The sequence below is a fragment of the Danio rerio genome, chromosome 25 (genome assembly GCF_052040795.2).
Source record: "Danio rerio strain M-AB ecotype USA chromosome 25, GRCz13ab, whole genome shotgun sequence".
Taxonomy (NCBI): domain Eukaryota; kingdom Metazoa; phylum Chordata; class Actinopteri; order Cypriniformes; family Danionidae; genus Danio; species Danio rerio.
In genome coordinates this window covers 7,864,065-7,888,829 of record NC_141045.1, presented here as the reverse complement: position 1 = coordinate 7,888,829, position 24,765 = coordinate 7,864,065, and the positions used below count along the sequence as shown (strand labels likewise).

At 36.1% G+C, this 24,765-nt stretch overlaps 1 long non-coding RNA gene across 4 annotated transcripts in view; it reads right to left on the bottom strand.

The window, feature by feature from the left end:
* LOC147830780 (uncharacterized) overlaps window positions 1–24,765 on the bottom strand; it is a 227,584-nt gene that overhangs the window by 88,857 nt on the left and 113,962 nt on the right. The window lies entirely within an intron of this gene.

Here is a 24,765-nt window from a genome sequence, read left to right as displayed (position 1 = left end):
TTGAAATAAATGTTTAATATATTTGAACAAATGTGTTCAAATGACATTTTGACAAAAATTCTAGTAAAATATAAAATATATACAAAAATAAATAAAATAAATATTAAAAATATAGTCTTAACAAAATAGGGACAACCAGGGTGCAAATTACAGGAGGTTTCGGGACGATTGACCTCCCCTAATTAACACCAGAGGACATCAAAATAAGATGTGTTGGGGATCTGCTCTTTAGAAAGTGAAAAATAATTTGCAATGGTCTCTGTCTTAAATAATACCAATAATAATAATTTAACACCTAAAAGCTGTTGAACATTAAAAAAACGTCTAAAAAAGATGTCGCAAAAACTTTTATTCCGGCTCCTCAGTGGATGTCTTTTTTGATGTACTTGTTGTACATCACATGTTGGATGTGTTTTTGTTTAGTGGGGCATTTGGCCACCCATATAATGGTTCATACCATTGTCAAGCATGGCAATGTGCAGAAATGATGTGCACCGTAAAGAAAAATTAAGCCAGTTCAACAAAAATAAAACAAAATTCTACTTTCGCTTTGTTTTTGTTTTTTGTTTACTTTTGTAAAAAAGCAGTTTTACTGACTGAAAAAGTCAACCCAAGCTCATTCTGAAAACGTAGCACTGTGGACGTTTCTGGAGACCGCGATTTACGTGGCCGGAGGTACGTATGGCCGCATTTCGTTTTTTCGAGCGAACGCTACAGTCAATCGTTCAGTCATTCAGTTAGTCAGACAGATGGTCGCTCGACATCGGCCTCCAGTGGCTTTTCACTCAAAAACAGCGTGGGCGCGAATGGTAGTTTTCTGAATGTGTAGCCTAAATCTCAAAAGTTGAGTAAACAAAACAAAACTCGCGGGCCCGGGCCCGGGATCAAAAAAGTTATCAGTGATACAAAAAAAAATGTTTAGTTGAGTCAGTTTAAGATTAGTTTTCTGAATGTGTAGCCTAAATCTCAAAAGTTGGGCCCGGGATCAAAAAAGTTATCAGTGATACAAAAAAAAATGTTTAGTTGAGTCAGTTTAAGATTAGTTTTCTGAATGTGTAGCCTAAATCTCAAAAGTTGAGTAAACAAAAACAAAACTAAAGCAAAGTAGAATTATTGTCGTTTGCAGAAAAAGCTTGAATTACCTCAACAAATACATCAAATAATTTTTGGTAAAGCTCTTATTGTAGTATTTCTCATTACGTTACGCGAGATCTGCTTCCTTCATGTCTGTCTCTGTGCTGTTTATCTGTCGCAGCCGAGGTGAAGACACACTCAGGCATGTGGGAATAGTGGGCGGGGAGAACTAGCATTAAAGACATAGGCAACAAATAACAGCTACAATGTGTTTAGAGCAGAAAATTCTAGTATTCTGAAAGGTTCTGATGGTTGTTTCGTGCTGAAACTTTACATACACATTCTGGAGACAAAAAAGGCTTAATGTTAAATCTTGAAAAAAAGAGTAAAACAGGTGTCTTTTAAATCACTATATCTATTTCCTGTACTTTTTACACTCCATTTCCAGTTTTCCAACCCAAAATATTGAATTAAATGTTTCATATATTTAAATAAATGCTTTCGGTTTAGCTCCCCAACATGTCAATAGCCCCTTTCACACATACAGACCTTTCCGGAAAATTACCGGCAATTTTCCGGAAAGGTTGTATGTGTGAACAGGTCCTTTATGAAAATACCGGTAAATTCGTTCTGGCTATTTTCCGGAAAGAGAAGTTGTAACATTACGGGTAATTTGCCAGAATGCTGCGCTGTGTGAATGCAGAAGGAAGATTGCCGGAAAGAGCACGTGCACGTCTAGAACGTGCTGATGTGAGACGTCCGCTTTAGCCAATTAGAACAGTCAGACGCATTTACGCCCGCGCAGTTTATGAGAATAAAAACCTTTGAATATTTTCCCAGACGCATTTAGCGCCTAGAAGTTAGTCAGATAACGTTTATATGTTCTTCTTAATGCCAACTGTGTAAATAATCATCGATAAGATGCTTATGATAAGCCGCTGCTTGTTTACCTTCAAGCTTTGCACGTATTATAAACATCTCGACATGAGAAAGTGATCCTCCATATGTTTTCATCGAAGTTGTTCACAATACTGATCATCCACAGAGTTTGTAATGTAGTCAAATGTTTACAAATACAAGCGCAGCCGTCTAAGGCTCATTTGTGGTGAATGATGTCAGAATTTACCGGTATTTTGGAATGGATGTGTGAACGGTCTTTTCCGGAAAAATTCCGTAACATCCTCGCCTGTGTGAACAGCGCTTTTTTGAATATACCGGTAAAGTCGTTCCGGAAATTTTCCGGATATTTACCGGTATCACTGTGTGAAAGGGGCTAATATGTGAAGTTCAGGCATGATGTTTTCTTTGTTTTTTTTCTGAACGTCTGCATTATGATTCTCTAATGATCTCTAATGAGTTATGAACAAACTGAGTCAAATGAAAAAAATCACACAAACATCAATTATCTGCATCTCTATTTCATTAGAACGTCATAAACACCAACAAGTGTCGATAAAAACACAAGCAGACGAGACCAGGAGCGAAAACCAGACAGTGACTGAAGAATAATGAGAAAGTTTTGGAGCAAAAATTGAACTTTTTGACACACGACGGCTTCGGATCCAGTCAATAAAGCTCCCGCAGATAAATAAATCAGCGCAGGAAATATCAGTAAACTTGTGTTTTTCACTCTGACATGACTTTAATGAGGGCGTTTATGAAACACTTAGGGAAATTTAGCAGTTTGGATCCGTTCAGTAATGAGGTCGTCTGTGCAGGTTTGTGTAGGCTAATGCAGGTGACCAGCGTTGCCTAGCAACTGATGGGAGAAACCAAAGCCTGGCGAGCAGGTGTGAACAAATATTTGACTGTAAGACAACATCGTGGAGCGCATTATTATTTAATATCGTTTACTGGTTATGGTGTCAGCGCTGAGGCCATTGGAATAGATGACAAAACCTTTTTTTGGTGTAGTTTTTTTGCCCTAATGATTCTGTCTGAGATTTCAGAGATGACTTTGTGAAAGAATAAAAAAATCCATGAATAAAACTAAAACAGAAAAAAGCATGGAATATTTTAGCAAAATGATATTAAAAAGAATTAATGTAAACATTGCTCATGTAAATAAAAACATCTCTAGGTTATTATGATTTCCTACTGATTCTCAGATAACAACCAAATGATCAAAATGATATTTTAAAACTAATCCTAAAAAACCATGGTGGCTCAGTGTTTAGTAGTGTCGCCTTACAGCAAGAAAGTCGCTGGTTCGACTCCAGGCTGGGTCAGTTTGCATTTCTGTGTGGAGTTTGCATGTTCTCCCCGTGTTGGCGTGGGTTTCTTCCGGGTGCTCCGTTTTCCACCACAGTCCAAACACATGCGCTATCACTGAATTGAATAAACCAAATTGGCCATAGTGTATGAGTGTGAATACACTCATACCACATGTAGTGCTAGATCTGTGTAAAATGCCCTACAGAGTCTGCCGCCACAGCTGGAAAAAATCCTAGAGGAAACACTGAAGTTTATTATTAAAATACGAATGATAAAAAGCTATTAGAAAGTCTGCAAATGAAATAACGATCAACAATTTTGACGGAAATTTTACAACCCTCTCCATCAAAATGACAGACAATGAGAAAGTCTAACCTCTGCTAACAACATACCAATTCATACTAGAAACATACTAACGACATACCAAACCATACTAGAAACATACTAGATGGCAGCTAGCTCTCTGCAACTCTCACATGGTCGCCCATTGAAGCTAAGCCGGGCTGGGCCTGGTCAGTACCTGGATGGGAGACCACATGGGAAAGCTAGGTTGTGGTCTGTGTGGGTCCTAATGCCCCAGTATAGTGACAGGGACGCTTTACTGCTCAGTGGGCGCCGTCTTTCGGATGAGACGTTAAACCGAGGTCCCGACTCTCTGTGGTCGTTAAAAATCCCAGGATGTCCTTCAAAAAAGAGTAGGGGTTTAACCAAGGCATCCAGGCCAAATCTGCCCACTGGCAACATCATGGGGTCCTAACCATCCCCCATATTCCAGTTGGCTTCATCTCTGGCACAAAATGGCTGCTGTCAGCGCTTTGAGTGCCCAGAAAAGGGCTATATAAATGTAAGGAATTATTAATATTATTATTATTATTATTACTAATGACATACCAACTCATCCTAGAAACATACTAACGATATACCAACTCATACTAGAAACATACTAACGACATATCATTTCATACTAGAAACATACTAATGATATACCAATCCATACTAGAAACATACTAATGACATACCAACACATCCTAGTAACATACTAACGACATACCAATTCATACTAGAAACATACTAATGACATACCAACACATCCTAGTAACATACTAACGACATACCAATTCATACTAGAAACATACTAACAACATACCAAACCATACTAGAAACATACTAAAGACATATTAATCTATACTAGCAACATACTAACAACATACCAACTCTTACTAGAAACATACTAGACATACCATTTCATACTAGAAACATACTAACAATATACCAAACCATACTAGAAACATAGTAACGACATACCAATCCATACTAGAAACATACCAATGACATACCAACTCATCCTAGAAACATACTAACGACATACCAACTCATCCTAGAAACATACTAACAACATACCAACTCATCCTAGAAACATACTAACAACATACCAACTCATCCTAGAAACATACTAACGACATACCAACTCATCCTAGAAACATACTAACAACATACCAAACCATACTCGAAACATACTAACGACTAGGGATGTAACGGTATTGTAAATACCGTCATACCGCAATATTAATTTTTTTCGATATTACCGAAGTCGCATGACTCGGTAAAACTATAGGTCTTCTGAGAAAATTTGCTCAGGCGAATGAAGCGAACGGGAGGTAGCGAAAACTACAATCCCCATCATCCCTTGCGGTCTGTTGTCGCTACAGATCCAGTAATGCGGAAATGGAGTGTGCTGCTAGAAGCGGGGATCAAAAAGAGCTGTAAAACTCTAAGGCCCCTTTTACAAGAGTGCATTTTAGTTTTAAAACGGCGTTGTAGAATGAAAACGATCCGCGTCCACACTCGCGTTTTACCCAGCGTTTCTGAACAGCTCTCCGTCCACACCAAAACGCTGAAAACGCACATCACGTGACCACACACACACTCTCGGGCAAGCGCTCCAGCATTTCTACCCAGATGAGAGCTCTGCTAGTCGGACTGCTCATCAAGCATCTCCCGCTGGATCTGATCTCGCTATATTTGCTAAACGTGATATTTCATTCATCTTGTTGTCTTTATCTAACGACATAGGCCAATTCCCTGACTTTGGTCATTGGAATCTATTAAGTTACTTGTTCACGGGTAACATGTTTTGGTTAAGCGCAAAGATAAGTTAATGATTAATCCAGGTACATTGACTGATCGCTTGCCTTTATTTCCTACAATGTATAAACTTATTGTATGTTATACTTTTATAATTATCGATTATTAAAACTGATATTCAGCAAAAGAGAGGGGGCGTTTCGTATTTTCACTGAAATTGAAAGGAGGCAGTTGTTATCGGCTCCGTTTTGTTATAAATATGCACACAGTGAAGATGACGCTCATATATGCAGCACGACGCCTCAACATTTCTGCTGTCTGTTAAGTTGCTAATATTAAAAAGAAAATAGGCAGTTCCTTATATCATGTTTACATTTTATTGATGAGAAAGTGAAACAACGTAGCCAGGGTGATGTGAATGAATTTATAAAGTACACTGTTCCCTTTGAAGATTTACCCGTGTCCTCGGTATGTTTTCCATATCAAACTGAGAAGGGGGAGACTGCAGCCTTGATCAAACTTGCAAAGTCTTAACTTACAAGAAGAGGATGCAAGACTGAACTGTGTGTGGGCTACTTAATATTGAGGAAAAGCCCCAATCAGATAGGCGAACGTTTGCAGCCCCGCCTCCGTTTTCAGATGTCTCCGTCTTTCCCCATCCACACTGAGACGGAGCAGCTGCGTTTTAGAATGAAAACGGCCTCTCCAGCGTTTCCAAAAAGCTCCGTTTTCGGCGCTCAAGAAATAAGTCATATAAGTCATATCTCTCTTGTCCCAGAAACCTCAGTACCAAATGAGAGGTTTTTTTTTCTGTTGCAGGGGACATTGTAAATGCCCAGAGATACCAGCTTTTACCAGATTATATTTATATGATAATTTTCCTTTAAACCCATCTCTATCTAAGTGAGTGAGTGATTAAATGTTGAATGTGATGAGTTTTCAACAATACTAAATTAAAAACTTAAATTTTTTTTTACATGGTTTAATATTTTTTTTTGTTATTAAAATTGAAGTTCCTGTTTCAAAGCTTACAGATAGATGGCTAATTTGTATGTCATTGACACTTTTGGCACTTTTTTGGAGTATTTTCATAAGTTTTGTTTTTTCCTGTAAATGATTCAATAAATACCGTACCGTGACATTGATACCGAGGTATTACCGTACTGTAAGGATCCAAAATATCAGACCATAAGAACTGTTATGGAATTTCATAAGACAAGATGCAATGTTCCAATAGATTTTCTAATCTGAGAAGTGATGAAGAAACCAACTGTTCCACTGTTCTATTCAAATCACTGTTGACAATGCAATCACAGGCTGGAGAAACAGAGCTACTCAACAGCAGGGGGTAATGCGAAGAAGTCCCCCTTCTTGACCCTTATGTTACCTTCTGATTACAGCACATTTCACATAAAATGTTCAAGGTTTTAATATGGTGTATCTTGCATCACTATATTCATGTTTGGTATCATTTTAAATGTCTCTGTGTGATTGGTAAAGTGGTCTTAATTTTACAGTAATATTTTACTGGTATATGTTGATTTGGTTTTTGACTTCTATAAGATCTTGATAAGATGCTCTCCCTCCTAAGAGATGGTTAAGTCCTCAAATTGACCAGGTCAGGGTTTCTGTGACACTTCTATTGTCTTGAATTTATGGCTGTTTGTTTTGACTTGAGTATATAAGGTAAGATGTGCTTTAGGACAGGGGGAGATCTTGTAAAAAGACACCCCATTGCAGCATCTCTGAGACTTATGCTGCAATGTATTTCTGTGGTCAGGTATGCATCTCTTAACTCTTTGATTTATCTTTGATAAATGGATGTTGTATTGTTACAGTCTCATCTCTGAATTGGCTTCCTGATGATTTTTTATGTAATTGGCAGAATACAATTTTACCTGACAAATAAAATTTTAAGTTTTGATTAATTCTGGAGTTTTGCGAATTCATTGTATCCAGTAAATTATGTGGAGTCTCGTTACCCTTATCGTACGGCATAATCGAAATTGATTTAATTGGCGCATTTGATTATTCGTAGCCATTGCGTGCCGATAACATGTAGACCTTTTAATCATTCGACCACTGGGAATAGCAAGTTGTATGGGCTTGGCTAAGGATCTGTTTTTTTAAGACTAGGTAAGCGTTAATGCGACCAGCTTATTCAAATATAGTTAATCCTGCATCCTCTGACTATTTTCAGAGTGCCGACATATTGTCCGTGAGAAGAAACGCAAACCCGGGGCGTGGAACTCTGAGCGACGTAGGTCCCTAATGAACGTACAATTAGAATATCGAACCTCAGAAAATATCAAAACTCTAAATTAAATCATAAATGATGAATGTGATCCGTTCTTACAATTAGAAATATTATCTAAATTTTAGGATCATTGGAGTCAGATTGAATTCGGAGTTAATAAATTAATATAAATAAATTCTAATAAATAATAAAATTCTTTTCATAAGCACTAGAAAAGGTTTACATGCGTTAAACCTTCGACCATGCTGTTAGTTTCGTCATTGAGCTAATAGATGGACTCCTACAGTTGGTGACGGTCCCTCCGTGATCTCCCAGAAAGATTAAGGCGAGTGATGTCTTTTCAGTGCAATATGCAAAAGAAACGCTCCGAAAAGAGGTTTGAGTTTCTCTTCTTCCAACTACTGGGGTAAGTCAATTCTTATTTGCCTTTTAGAAGTGTTGAGGGAAAGATAAATGCATCCCATATAGACACATTTTGTAGAATGAGTCGGAAATGCTCAATATTAGATCGGAGTCCGTTACTCCGTGGGGCTGAGAATTAGACAAAACCACATTCCTTTCAGGGATATAATAGCAGCAGTGTAACAGAAGAAGAACTAAAAGCTCAAAAATCTACGATCTCTTTAAGAGATTGCATTACAAATGGAATAACACCATCCAGATTTTATTCTGATACTCAACAGAGAGCTCCAAATTAACACCTAAATTCTAAATATAATAATTTCCATTCAGGATTGTTTCTTGAATATGTTGCAATAACTTTGCAACTTCGAAAACAAGCAGCAGTTATATTTTAAGAATTTACAAAAAGTTGTAATCAGATGAACTGAAAATTCTTGCTAGAATCTTTTGTATGTGAATGTAAAGAGGGCATATACAGTACTTTTAAATTTATAAATAGGAAACATCCAAAAGAAAAACTCTCTCCAAACAGAGAACATTAGACCTGATATTTTCTTTAGAATTTGAATTCTTAAAGAAGTAATTTAAAACATTCACATATCAGAGAAGATCTACTAAAGAATGCTTTTCTGCTAACATAGCTCAAAATAAGAAAAGTGATTAACTCACAAAAATCTTTAACCCGAGCAATGATTGACTTGTGCTTTCAAGCAGTATGTGCTTGCATTTCACTAAATGCAAGTTTACGACTGGCTCCCAGTGTAACTTGATCCGGTGCACAGAGAGAATATGTAAGAACAACTGAAGCACATGGTCAAATCAGAAGCAAGACTTCTTAAAAGATCAGTAAGTTAATGTTCAGTTTCTCTGATTACTCAGCAGACTCTACAGGGTACAGTAATAAAATTTATTCTAAATTCGTTCCATTTTAAGATAATATAACTTATCATAACAACATCATGATATTTTATATTACCACAGCCTATAATGGCATTTAATTCTCAAAAATGATTCAGCATAATTTAAGAAGGGAAAAGAAAATCGAATAGGTGTAAAATGGATAAAGGCAGGTTACAAGAAAAAGAGGATCTTTATTAATGTTACAGCATTAAAAAGAAGTAAATAGATAAGAGGGAAAACTGAAAGAAAAAATAACAAGAATGAATTTCTTAATCTTCTAATTATGCGAGAGTCTTTAATGAGAACTCACCTTGCCCAAAATTTGCCAGCTAAACTGATCGACCTGATTAGATTAAAAATACTCTCGGTAAATGTCAACCCACGATAGTAATGACTTTATTAGTTAACTAGGCAGGGTTATAGGCTGATTGCGTTTTCATATTTGTAATTGTGTTGGACACTTTTTCATTTCCATAAAAACATATAATAATTGTTTGTGTTACTAAAAGTACACCTATAATTTAGTTCACACGATTGTCTTACTATAAATGAGAAACAATTATGTTTTTATGGTAAATGTGCTTATCTCCTTAAAGTGGAAAGCTGTACTATTCTCAATATAGTTGCAGTTTAAACCACAAGCAGGAGTACAGTATTAGCCATGAGGCTAAAGTTTATTTCATAATTACATTAACAAAGAAAATGTCTTCATTACAGAAGTATATTGGCCTAAACTTTGCAGTTTACCTAAAGTTGCAACTAAGTAACAAGGGGAGGTACATATCTGTTTTTTTCCCTTGGAACTAAATCATCCCTCTTTGGGAAAACCACCTAGTATTGACATTTAATCAGGAGATTAATTTAATTGGGCATGTAATCAAAGTTGTGTGCAATATTAACTTTGGCAGAAATCTATGTATAAAATACAGAGATGTATATTCAAATTTGATCTGCATTTTTAAATTTTCATTGCTAAATAAAAGCACAGCATCCAAATTGATGAACTGATGCTTCGAACACAGATCTGACCAGTGTGAACAAAAAATATCTCAGTAAATCTGAGTTTTATGAAACTCACATTATGGCAGACTGAAAGTTCAAATGCAAAAGAAATTTTAAACAACATGCCCAGATTTAAATACTAATGCTCAGTTTATCTGAACCTTATGCTTTACAAAAACATGATCATGATAATGAGATGTCTTTGTAAACCAACATAAATTCTAATGGCATTTAATTTGATGCCAAAATTCTCTTTGGCTAAGACCATAAATGGAAAATTTAAATAGTTCCATCTATTTTAATATAATTTGTGTAAAGGCTCAGATAAAACTGTGTTTCTCTCTGCATTTATTTCACCATTCAGGTGGATTGCTGCCTAAACCTGCCTGTAACCAGACAGGACACACAGCTTGATATGAGATGGGTGATAAAGGTATAAGAGGCCAATCACACTTCACACCACAAACACATTAACACATGTCTTTTTCCATGGCCTCCCAGTATACTGCTGGATCCAAATTTTGCAACACAGATTGTGATTAAACCTCACCCATCTCATGCACACAAACACACGCAACATACATTACTGCAACCTCACAGTATTTTTAACTGGTATAAGTCGACTATCCAGGTTAAAAATAATTTATATCATTCAAATATATCATACATGATTCAGCTCATACATATAGGACAATGTGGAAATATTACTTAAATATCAATTGTGATAAACAATTTTGTAACTTTATGGTTTTTCAAATTGCTGTGTATTAATGTAGTAATGTGCAGTAAATTTGTTCATGGCTACAGTCACATATCAAACTATTTCACTTGTGAATTAGCAAAATCTAAATGAGACTACTAGTCTCTTTGGACAAAATGTTTAATTCATTCATGTTCATTCATTAGCCCTGTTGCAAAATAGTAGGGCCCACTATTTTCCAACAGTGACTATTGAAAACTCAAAATTGATAAAAACAACTAAATCTAAAAATGCAGGCACTAGCAGTTTAACCAAATTCTTAACTATACCTGCATTATTGAATGTGACTTTAGCCTGTACATTAAATACACGAATGAGAAAAGTTTACCTGAAGATGTTAAATCTTACTTTGTTTGAATTTTCATTCTTCGGTTAATCTGGTTAAACCTTAAATCTGCATTAATGTTTTTTTCAATTGAACCATTTATATCGTCAATTTTATTATTTTAATTGTGAAATTGTGTATTTTTATTATTGATGTTTTATATATTTGTATTATGCATACCACTGGTAAAAAAAAACTGTTTATATTGGTTTTGCACCTGTCCTGAAATTTACTCATATCAAATACTTTTTCTAAATTACATTGCCATCATGGGAGTGAAGCATCTGCGGATTTATTACTATTAAATTTAGGACTTATTAAGATCTTATTTACCTCTCACACTTAGAACATGGTTATTGTGTTTTGTGTTTACCCATTCCACAGTGATGCAAAGGTCATTGATATTCAACTATTGCATGGTCATTCAAATGTTATCCAGCTGTCTCCTAAACAGTAGAGCATCATCAGTGACATTGTTCCTTAACCTGAAAAATATGAACTGCCCTGTGAACCTCACCTTATGTTTGATGCTAACAAAGGTTTTTCCAGTGGAACAGATAATGACCAGGGGAGGATCTAATGCACATGAATGGTTCTCAAAGTGCAATGAGACTTGCAATATGTTTGATCACACATTGAACTTTGTCATCCTATGGACTGAATACCACCTTAAATGGACACAAATGCGACGAAGCTGATGGCAGAAATGCCTGAGCAGCCACTTGAGCCCAAGCTCAACACCGTATGTCTACAACTAAAGAGACTGTGGGGTTCAGCAACATAACTCCATTTTAATGTTGAAGCTGCTTTTAATGTTGTGATTTCAGGTGATGACATCGCTACTACAACGCTATACTACAACTACCAACGCTCGCCAAAGCCATCTAAATGATCTTGTGTTCCCTTAGAGACTGCTCAGAATTGCTCCAAGGGACCAGGGGAGGACTGTAAGGATCCAAAATATCAGACCATAAGAACTGTTATGGAATTTCATGAGACAAGATGCAATGTTCCAATAGATTTTCTAATCTGAGAAGTGATGAAGAAACCAACTGTTCCACTGTTCTATTCAAATCACTGTTGACAATGCAATCACAGGCTGGAGAAACAGAGCTACTCAACAGCAGGGGGTAATGCGAAGAAGTCCCCCTTCTTGACCCTTATGTTACCTTCTGATTACAGCACATTTCACATAAAATGTTCAAGGTTTTAATATGGTGTATCTTGCATCACTATATTCATGTTTGGTATCATTTTAAATGTCTCTGTGTGATTGGTAAAGTGGTCTTAATTTTACAGTAATATTTTACTGGTATATGTTGATTTGGTTTTTGACTTCTATAAGATCTTGATAAGATGCTCTCCCTCCTAAGAGATGGTTAAGTCCTCAAATTGACCAGGTCAGGGTTTCTGTGACACTTCTATTGTCTTGAATTTATGGCTGTTTGTTTTGACTTGAGTATATAAGGTAAGATGTGCTTTAGGACAGGGGGAGATCTTGTAAAAAGACACCCCATTGCAGCATCTCTGAGACTTATGCTGCAATGTATTTCTGTGGTCAGGTATGCATCTCTTAACTCTTTGATTTATCTTTGATAAATGGATGTTGTATTGTTACAGTCTCATCTCTGAATTGGCTTCCTGATGATTTTTTATGTAATTGGCAGAATACAATTTTACCTGACAAATAAAATTTTAAGTTTTGATTAATTCTGGAGTTTTGCGAATTCATTGTATCCAGTAAATTATGTGGAGTCTCGTTACCCTTATCGTACGGCATAATCGAAATTGATTTAATTGGCGCATTTGATTATTCGTAGCCATTGCGTGCCGATAACATGTAGACCTTTTAATCATTCGACCACTGGGAATAGTAAGTTGTATGGGCTTGGCTAAGGATCTGTTTTTTTAAGACTAGGTAAGCGTTAATGCGACCAGCTTATTCAAATATAGTTAATCCTGCATCCTCTGACTATTTTCAGAGTGCCGACATATTGTCCGTGAGAAGAAACGCAAACCCGGGGCGTGGAACTCTGAGCGACATAGGTCCCTAATGAACGTACAATTAGAATATCGAACCTCAGAAAATATCAAAACTCTAAATTAAATCATAAATGATGAATGTGATCCGTTCTTACAATTAGAAATATTATCTAAATTTTAGGATCATTTAAATTGGAGTCAGATTGAATTCGGAGTTAATAAATTAATATAAATAAATTCTAATAAATAATAAAATTCTTTTCATAAGCACTAGAAAAGGTTTACATGCGTTAAACCTTCGACCATGCTGTTAGTTTCGTCATTGAGCTAATAGATGGACTCCTACAGTACCGTGAAATTCTGATACCGTTACATCCCTACTAACGACATACCGATTCATACTAGAAACATACTAAAACATATTAAACCATACTAGCAACATACTAACAACATACCAACTCATAGTAGAAAGATGCTAACGACATATTAATCCATACTAGAAATATACTAACAACATACCAATTGATACCAGAAACAAGCTAACAACATATTATTCCATACTAGAAACATACTAACGACATACCAAATTATACTAGATACATGCTAACGACATATCAATCCATACTAGAAACATACTAACAACATACAAACTAATACTAGAAACAAACTAACGACATATGAATCCATACTAGAAACATATTAACGACATACCAATCCATACTAGAAACATACTAACAGTATAAAATATACTAATTCATACTAGAAACAAACTAACAAACGCACTAATCATACTAGCAACACGCTAATTCGTTATATTAACATACGAGCAACATGCTCACTCATATCAAAATCATACTAACAACATGCTAGTTTATACTAGAAACATGCTAGCAACATGCTAAGAAGAAAAAACATCAACAGCCATGTCCCTCTACACCAGTGTTTCCCAACCTTGTTCCTGAAGGCACACCAACAGTACACACCTCTTCCTAATTAAACACACCTGAATCAACCATCAGAAAAGACCGCAAAACCTGAAATGAATGGTTCGGATAAGGGAGACACCCAAAATATGTACTGTTAGTGTTCCTCCTGGAACAGAGTTGGGAAACACTGCTCTACTGCCGTATGAATGTCAAAAAAAAACTGCATCAGTGTGACGAACACAAACTGCGATCCATCAACATCACTGGGCCTGATCACAGAACAACTTTTATTTTAAGAGCTCCTCAGACAGTAAGTGTTCCCACTCTGATGAGAACCTACATTTAATTAAGCGCTTAAATATTCAATTAGCCCTTTCATTACTTCAGAGAGCGGCTCGGTGGCGTCTGCGAGTGACTCTGTGTGTCTGCGCTTCAGAGATAGCTTCCAGTCGGCTCTGTTCTGAGGCTCACGCCTTTCTTCATTCGCTCTGCTTTGTCTTTGGCCGCTGATATCCACTTTTGCTGATATATCCCACACTGCTCTTATGAAAGCGATACACGAGTCAAACCAGCGTGTCAGACTTAGGATTTGGCAAACGCTTCCGACCCGAACCAGACACTTTCTTCTGCAAACGAGTCAATGTCAGCGTGCTGGTTTACAGAGTTCTGACTGTACGAATAAACACTGATGCTCATTCTTAACCACAGGACGAGCATTTGAGTGAAAATTGTTGTTTCTTTTTCAAATATTTCCCAAATTGATTTTTTTTTTTCTTCTGGAGAAAGCCTTTTTTTGTTTTATTTTGGCTAGAACAAAAGCAGTTTTTAATTTTTTTAAACCATTTTTAGGTCGATATTATTAGCCTCTTTAACTATATTTATATACAATTTATATTTAAATGCATCCATTTTGAGTATCCTTATTATTTACAACAATATTTTGTATTTTTTTCCTTAAATTATCAAGTTAACATTCTGTTCAGACTTATTTTTTGTTCCTCGTTGTAAAAAATCTATGGGTAAAAGAGCTTTTGTTTAAGGGTCCAATAGATTGGAATAATTTACCTGCGAACATTCGATCCATTACATTATTTAAGGTCTTTAAGCAAACTTTGCAATCACATTTTACTTTGGATTGTACTTGTTTTTCCTGAGGATGTTATTATTTATTTGTTAATTGATTTACTGATCTGTATATAGTTTTTCTATGTATATATACGAATGTGTGTATGTATACTACTCCACCCCCTCCCCCCTTCTTTTCTTTTTTATTATTTTTTCCTTTTATTTTATTTTATTTATTTATATATATATATATATATATATATATATATATATATATATATATATATATATATATATATATATATATATATATATATTTTTTTTTTTTTTTTTTTTTTTTTTCTTATCTTTGGTCATGTTTTTTTGGATGTTGTGTAAGTTTTGTCTTCTGGTGTTGTTATTATGTGATTGTGATTAATTGTGGGACCCCCTTGAAAATAAAATGGTACATCTTAAGGCGTTTATCCCAATGAATAAAAAATTTGTTTGAATTGTCTACAGAACATACCACTGGTATACAATGACTTGCTTAATTACACTAACGTGCCTAATTAACCTAATTAAGTGGGGTAAAGAAGTATTGAACATGTCAACATTTTTTTCAGAAAACATGTTTTTAAAGGTCAGTGTTGGGAAGAAGCGTCTCTACAAGTAGTGACGCTCTTAGCTTAATTACATTTCTCAGTAGCTTAGCGGTAGCGTCGCTATTTTCTAAATCAAATTTATTCATATAAATTCATATTATTCTAAGAAAGTAGTGCAGTAGCGTCCACACAAGCTACATTTACCAATCACGGATCAATAAGGGACAGCACTGACATTCATGGGGCTGTGAGGCCGGTGTCTATGATTTCTTCTTCTTTTTCCTGTTTTACGGTGGTCGACAACAAACTTTTTGGTGCGAGAAACTTGAGAAACTTGCTTGATTGAAAGATGACTGAGGGAGAGAAGTAGTAAAGGCTGCAGTATACTATGGTAATTACTATTAGTTCATGAAAGTTACTAATGATACTACATTTTGTAGTGTAATTCATTAATTAAGAGTTGTAAACTTATATAATGCTTATCGCAGTATTTCCCTTTACTATATATTACGATAGTCTTTTAATTGTGTAACACCCTTTTTATTAGATTTTTTGCTTTAGCGGTTATACTATAATTTGTTTCTGTTTAGTACAGCATAATATTTACAGTAAACAACTGAACTATTATGCCTCATATGTTTCACTGACAGTTTTATTGATCACTAAGATATGATTGACTTTTACTTATTTTGAGTACAATATGTTTTACTTATTTTAAGTTCTGTCGTGACCCCTGATAAGGGACTAAGCCAAAGGAAAATCAATGAATGAAACTTGATTAAATATAACACAATGAATATTGTTTTTATTTAAGTAATTTTTTATCTAATTTTGAATTGTCATATATATAGATAATAACTTAATATATATAATAATAGTCAGTTTGATTGACGGTCTGCTTCATTCAACATTTCGAAAAATAATTTGTTAAACCGTGAAACAAAAACAGTAATGTGTTACTTCCTATCGCCTTTCTGGAGACTGAAGCGTCCAGCCTGTTAAACTCCACAGATCAAAGGCAGTGGCCACAAGCGGCTGGACTTTATTTAAGCATTCGAGAGCAAAGACAGTGCAACAGAGAAAGGACACGGACTCGCCTTGCTTCAATCCCGAGATTAAAAGTTGTTTTTCCCTCTTGAAAATTTCACCCCTGCTTAAGCATGTCGAATCTCAAACAGAGAGACCTTTTCAGAGGCTGTTAGCAAAGTCTCTACTTTTATGCTGAGGGTTTTCTGCGCTTTCATTAGCAGAGCGACACTCGAGAGAGACTCACAAGGGGCGAAACTTCAGCCCTCAGATGCTTTTGGAAATAAGGAAATAGCATGCTCGCTTACTGTATGTTCTCCTCTCGTACTGTTCAGAGACTGGTAGGAATTGAAAATTCATCAACAAAAATCTCTTCATCTTTAAATTTCGGAGCATTTGATGTAACTGGAGGCTATGTGATTATATTAAATAAGCTATAAGGTGAAATAAGTATTAAACATGTCACTTTTTGTCTCAGAAAAACATATTGCTAAAATGTTGACTTAATATTTTCACCGGATGTTGTTAACAACCAAAGAAATTGATATATGCGGAGAAAACAAAACGAATGAGTTTACAAATAACGTTATGTGAAATGAAATGAAATGACACAGGGAAAAAGTATTGAACACATGAAGACAGGAAGGTAAAAAAAGGCATGGAAAGCCAAGACAGCAGCTGAAATCTCTCAGTATTATTCAGCAACCCTCTGCCCTTCATTATTGTAAATTAATATTAGCTGCTTCAGCCTAACATCTACATTAGAATGAAGACGATGAAACCAGGGTAAACATTTTAGCAAAACAATCCAAAACACAGCCAAGGAAACTCTCGAGTGGTCTCAGAGAAAGAAAATCAAGCTGTAGAACAGCCCAGCCAATCATCTGACTTGAATCTAATAGAAAATAAAAAGTAAAGATCAGATTCAAGGACTTATGAACTTTCACTGTATCGCTGGAGAACTACAAATCTGCCACCAAATGAACAACAACTCCCAGCATGCACCGCACACACACCGGTTCCGACTGATTGCAAGCACGCACAGCTGAAGCTGCTCAAGGACTCATTACATGGACTATTTATACAGTACACACCCACACAGACATTGCTGAGTCTTGTTTTTACCTGTAACCATAACGAAGCATTTCCCGTGCAGTGTTTCTAGACCCTTGGTTTGTTTATGATTTTTGCTGTTAGCCACCTAAACCATAAAATCTATTGCCTGTTTTTGACTACTTTTTTGTATTGAATCTTATAATTCTGTTTGCTCCTGTGTTTGACTATTGCCTGCCTGACCATACCTTGTTTAATAAAGACGCTGTCATTATGGTTCTGGACAACAAGGTTGAGAATCTAATAGGGATGTAACGGTATCAGAATTTCACGGTACGGTAATACCTCGGTATGAATGTCACGGTACGGTATTTATTGAATCATTTACAGGAAAAAACAAAACTTATGAAAATACTCCAAAAAAGTGCCAAAAGTGTCAATGACATACAAATTAGCCATCTATCTGTAAGCTTTGAAACAGGAACTTCAATTTTAATAACAAAAAATTATTAAACCATGTAAAAACAATAAAGTTTCAATTTAGTATTGTTGAAAACTCATCACATTCAACATTTAATCACACTCAGCCCATCTACACAGATGAGAGCTCTGCTAGTCAGACTTCTCATCAAGCATCTCCCGCTGGATCTAATCTCACTATATTTATTAAACGGGATATTTCATTTATCTTGTTGTCTTTATCTAACGACATATTCCCTGACTTTGGTCATTGGAATCTATTACTTTTTCTCAGGTAACGTGTTTTGGCTGAGCGCAAAGATAAGTTAATGATTAATGTAACCACGTACATTCTGTATATTGACTGATCGCTTGCCTTTATTTCCTATAATGTATAAACTTATTGTATGTTATACTTTTAAAATGGCCATTATCGATTATTAAAACTGATACTCAGCAAAAGAGAGGGTGTGTTTCGTATTTTCACTGAAATTGAAAGGAGGCAGTTGTTATCGGCTCCGTTTTGTTATAAATATCCACACAGTGAAGATGACGCTCATCTTATGCAGCACGACGCCTCAACATGTCTGCTGTCTAAGTTGCTAATATTAAAATGAAAATAGGCAGTTCCTTAAATCAATTTTACATTTTATTGTTGATAAAGTGAAACAACGAAGCCAGGGTGATGTGAATGAAGTTATAAAGTACACTGTTCCCTTTGAAGATTTACCCGTGTCCTCGGTATAGTCTGCTTTTCCATATCAAACTGAGAAGAGACTGCAGCCTTGATCAAACTTGCGAAGTCTGAACTTACAAGGAGAGGATGCAGGACTGAACTGTGCGTGTTAGGCTACTTAATATTCAGGAAAAGCCCCAATCAGAGAGGCGAACGTCTGCAGCCCCGCCTCCGTTTTCAGATGTCTCCGTTTTCCATTATCCACACTAAGACATTATCCACACATTTCGAAACGCTCCGTTTTCGGCGCTCTAGAACTCCGGCGTAGTGTGGACGGTTGGCGTAACCGTAGCAAAACTTATGCGTTTTCAAACTAAAACGCATTAGTGTAAACGGGGCCTTAGAGTTTTCCAGCTCTTTTCATCCCCGCTTCTAGCAGCACACTCCATTACCGCATTACTGGATCTGTAGCGACAACAGACCGCAAGGGATGATGGTCAAGCATGGGCTGATGGGTATTGTAGTTTTCGCTACCTCCCGTTCGCTTCATTCGCCTAAGCAAATTTTCTCAGAAGACCTATAGTTTTACCGAGTCATGCGACTTCGGTAATATCGAAAAAAATTAATATTGCGGTATGATGGTATTTACAATACCGTTACATCCCTAGAATCTAATGTTACACCTTTTCTGTCATATATTGACAATGTCGATGTAGGAGAGGCGTCACTATACAGAATAAAGAGTATTTGTCTAGAAATAACTTGTCATTAATTAATCAAAGGTCTGTTTACAAATTTTTAAACATGTTTTACACTAAACAACACGTTTATGGTGAATCGGATGTACATTTTACTCTAATAAAAATGTTTATTGTATTGTACCTACATTGTATTATTGCATTACTACGATTGCTAAATACAATAAAATTGCATCTGAACTGTATCATTGCCATATGTCATGTATTTTTGTCATTGTGATTGTAAAATTGGGATCTTGTTTCCAGTTATCTCAATTATTTACAATAGTTGATAACCCTTACTTTTTTAAGGCAATCGATTTGCATAGTTTTAACAAGTAACCTGGATTGCTTCTTGAATTAAAATTAACTTGTTGGATGTATTGTAAGTTGAACTGAGAAAACATCACCTTAGCACAACTTGCATAAACAAGTAGTTAAATACTAAATAAAGTGTATTCAACTTAAAATAATTTTGTTGTTAAAAATGGTCCTGCAGAGTAGCCTAAATTAAGACAAGTACATCTGAAGTAAATGATCAAGTAGTACACTAGACAAATTTGTTTTACATGACTGGAACTTTCTAGTATGTGTACAATATCAGACAGGCACTTGTTAGTATTACATACTACATCTTATTTCCTCAAACTTGGCTTTTTCCAAGCAATCAGTTTGCATGATTTTTAAAGGTAAGGTTTATTAATGGCCAGTTTCAATTGATTGGTACAGTACAGTGCGGGTCACATTTATCAGGTTTGCGTTTCCACTGCCAAAAGGGGATCCAATTCCGTAATTCCGAGTTCATAACAGTCCAAAATGTGATGATAATAGTTAAACATGGCAGTTTGTTTGTTTTAGGTTGCTGAAAGAATCATTTGCTCCTTTGTTTTTTCGGGCTCTTCTTTGTTTTTTTGAGCTTCAACTCTCGTGTTTGTCCGATTCTGAAGAGATCGGATGTCAGAAGCACTATAATAATCATGGGCACGTCACTATTAGCTCAAGAAATTCGTTATATCAAATATAGAAGCATAGTGAGCGATAGCGAGCACTCTGCAGAAAGTGAAACCGTTCGCACTTTAGACGGCCTTTTAAACAACAGGTTTATCTTCTTGGCTTTGTGGCTGTTCATTAAGACAACAAGAAGGTTTGTTTGAGCTCGGATCAACCACGGCTTGTTATTATATGTACATATTATAATGATGTATTGTCTCAGGTGTGTATTTAAAAATGGCGCTTCCTTTGTTTTCATTCTCATGGTTTGTACACGCTCTAGTGACGTTTGTCTTTAAATCAATAGTGTTCAGGTGCATTTCTAGCTCCACCTTTTGGTACCCTTTTGTTGTGATAGGTACTAGGGGTGTTACGATTTCGATTTTTAATCGAAATCGATCGAAATTTATGCTCAATTTCGATTATCGAATCAAAAAATAGAATCGTCGATGCTGCCATGCCCCCATGTCACGTCAGCTTGGCTTGCCAAGCGGGGATAAAAACAGGCTTGTTGAAGTGCTTGTTAAACTGCAGAAGCAGGAGACCCGTCGACAGAACTTAAATCCTCTTCTCTTTCTATGAAGTCGCCGGTGTGTAAGCATTTAAGATTTCCAGTGAGTTATGTTGACAACGTTAGTGTTGTCGACAAAAAAACACAGTTTTGCAAGCTCTGCTATGTACGTATTACGTACGGTTCGTCCGATAGACAACACCGGCATCGCGATCCTTCGCCCGTCCCCGTTGCAAATCCGCTCGCGAAAAGTACACACTTAGGCCCTGTTTACACTGTCTTTGTTTTTAAATGGCCTTTTAGAACGACAACGATTTGACATCCACAGTGGCGTGTAGCATTTCTGAGCAGCCCTTCTTCCTCTCTACCTCTGAAAATGCACATCACGTGACCACACAGACACAGACGCACTCACAGCCATGCGCTCGAGAGAGCAGGTCCAGGCAGTCAGAGGACTGCTTCAATCTTTCACTCACTTGTACTTTTTAGCGAACACCTCAGATACTGTGGGCTGGTTCCTGTTGGTTGTGCGTCTTTTTTACCGACGCCATTATAACGACACAGATCACTGCCTATTTACGAGTCCCGCAGGTGGTAATTATGTGTGTATCTTGCCTTTATTCATTTACTGTATGATTTGTTTATGGGTCAAACAAAGACCATCCAGGTCAGGTAGTTTAAACGGTAGGCTACAAATAATTAATTGGTCATTAATTAATTAGTTATTCATAATCGAAAATCGAATCAAATCGTGCCTTTAGAATCGAAAATGTAATCGAATCGAGGATTTGGAGGATCGTGACACCCTTAATAGGTACCCTTTCTAAAAGTTACCCAAAAAGTAGTACGGTATGGTTCGGAAATGGCCATAAATGCAAACCGAACTGTACCGTACCATACCGTACCGGATTGGATTTTACAGCCTACCTAAAGTTTTTATTACTTTTCTGTGAAATGAAAGACTTTATCCTCATCATCATGTGCTTTCATCCATGCGTCGTTACCATGTGGTTGTTAAAAGCAAATACCATCTCTAAAAGAACTGTGTGGCATTGACTCCTGTGGCACCAAAACAATCACAATAATGGAAAAGCAGGCATCTGCTCGACAGAGTTCAGATCATTTCACTGTACCGGCGTGACTCATAAATATTCCCACCCAAATCTGAGTCAGTGTTCCCAACCTGAGTCATTGTTTCGAGGCAAAGTGACTTTTTATGCTCCCATTTGAATCTGGGTCAGTGTTCTTGAGTGAATATGGGTCACGGTTTTGAACACTCGGTTATCATCTCTCTATTAACTCTTCAACATGCTTCAGTAGAGCTGATCTGGCCGATACGCCCGTCCAAGGACAGTCTGACAGATGTGTCTGAAAAATAAAACCGTCTGAGAGTAGAGAATGAGCGACAGGGCGGATGATAGCGGAGCAGTTTGCCGCACTGACCCGGGACAGATTGAGCGCTGTTAAAGAGGCTGAAGCCTGCTGTCCGCACAAGTGCCACAATCCAATTCGCACATTAGACGGCGAGCACATGGGGCGTCCTGCCTGAACACTGATCTGGAGCCGTGGCCTTTAAACCACGGGGTCCTCCAGACACCAGCACTGAGATGAGGGGGAAATGTGATTAGGATATCATCAGCCATTTTGACAGCCCTGTGACAGCCTCTACTGGAGAAGTTCTGAATGTTCGATGCAGTTCAGTGTTCAAAATAATAGCAGTGGGTTGAAAAAAAGTGAGTAAAGTTTAAAATCTTTACAATATTTTATATTTAAATGCATTGGGAACACAAAACACTTAAAAACAAAACTAAATCTAAATAAAAACATGAAAAAAGGTTATATATACTCACCGGCCACTTTATTAGGCACACCTGTCCAACTGCTTAAGGCAAATTTGTAATCAGCCAATCACATGGCAGCAACTCAATGCATTTGAGCATCAATTCCAATTGAGGATCTTGTCAGCACCACGTGTGTTCGCAAGTGCGAATCATCTCAGATTGGATTCTTGAACATGACAACTGTACTCAAATGGCCTCCACAGTCACCAGACTCAATCCAATAGAGCATCTTTGGGATGTGGTGGAAATGGAGATTCGCATCATGGATGTGCAGCTGACAAATCTGCAGCAACAGTGTGATGCTCTCATGTCAATATGGACCAAAATCTCTGAGGAATATTTCCAGTACCTTGTTGAATCTATGCCACGAAGGATTAAGGCAATTCTGAAGGCAAAAGGGGGTCCAAACTGGTAGTAGTAAGGTGTACCTAATAATGTGACCGGTGAGTGAATATTATTACTTTAGAGAAAGTTAAGAAAAACAAATATTAAGCCGTTAATTTAAAAATAGTAGTGTCTGCATTTTCTGTAAAAAATAAATCTAATATTTACTATATTACTAAAAAATGTTTGATCATGGATCAATTTGAGTACATCAGAATCCTTATAGAGGTCGTGTTGCCCTATGCTTAAGATGAAATTCCCTTGAAATGAGTGAAATGTTTGAACAAGACAACAACCCCAAACACACCAGTAAATGAGCAGCATCTTGGTTCCAGACCAACAAGATTAACGTTAAGGAATGGCCAGGCCAGTGCCCAGATCTTAATCCAATAGAAAACTTGTGGGCTGACATCCAAAATGCAGATTAAAGGAGGTTTGGTGGTATTAAAAGGATTTTGAGCTGCACTTTCGTTCAACACACTGCTATTATTTTGAGTACAACTGTACATACGGTTGAAGTCAGAATTATTAGCCCCCGTTTTAATTTTTATTTCTCTTTTAAAATATTTCCCAAATGATGTTTAACAGAGCAAGGACGTATTCACAGTATGTCTGATAATATTTTTTTCTTCTGGAGAAAGTCTTATTTGTTTTATTTCCGCTAAAATAAAAGCAGTTTTTAATTTTTTTAAAACCATTATAAGGTCAAAATTATTAGCTCCTTTAAGCTATATATTTTTTCATGGTCTACAGAACAAACCATCATTATACAATAACTTCCCTAATTACCCTGTCCTGCCTAATTAACATAGTTAAGCCTTTAAATGTCATTTAAAGCTGTATAGAAGTGTATTGATAACCAGTCAAAATAGTGAAAATATCAAGTAAAATATAATTTGCTGTCATCATGGCAAAGATAATATAAATCAGTTATTAGAGATGAGTTATTACAACTATTATGACTGGAAATGTGTTGAAAAAAATCTTCACTCCGTTAAACAGAAATTAGGGGGAAAATTAAACAGGGGGGCTAAAAATTAAGGAGGGCTAATAATTCTGACTTCAACTGTGAATCTAAATATATAAAAAAATCTAAATGATGTAATATTTAAAATATATTTTTATATAATACAAGAAAATGTAACAATTTTATATTATCAGATTATCAAATTAAACATATTTATGTATTTTTTGATGTATTTAAACTGTTTATTAAACATCTCAATTTTAAGTTGTGTAATGTTGTGGTAAATTAATACAAATATAGTGAAAGTCATATTTAATTTTTATTTTAAAGTGGGTTTTTAAAAAATCTGGATGTGGTGGGGTGGGATTTTTGTGCTTTGCAAATAAGACAGTATAGATAACTAATTTATGGTAAATTAAACCAATTTATGTATTTATTTTATCTATTAAATCTTTTTTATTTAATATTACAATTTTAGGTTTTCATTTTAATGTAAATTATTACAAATAAATGTCATATTTCATGTTTTTAAAAGTGAGTTTTT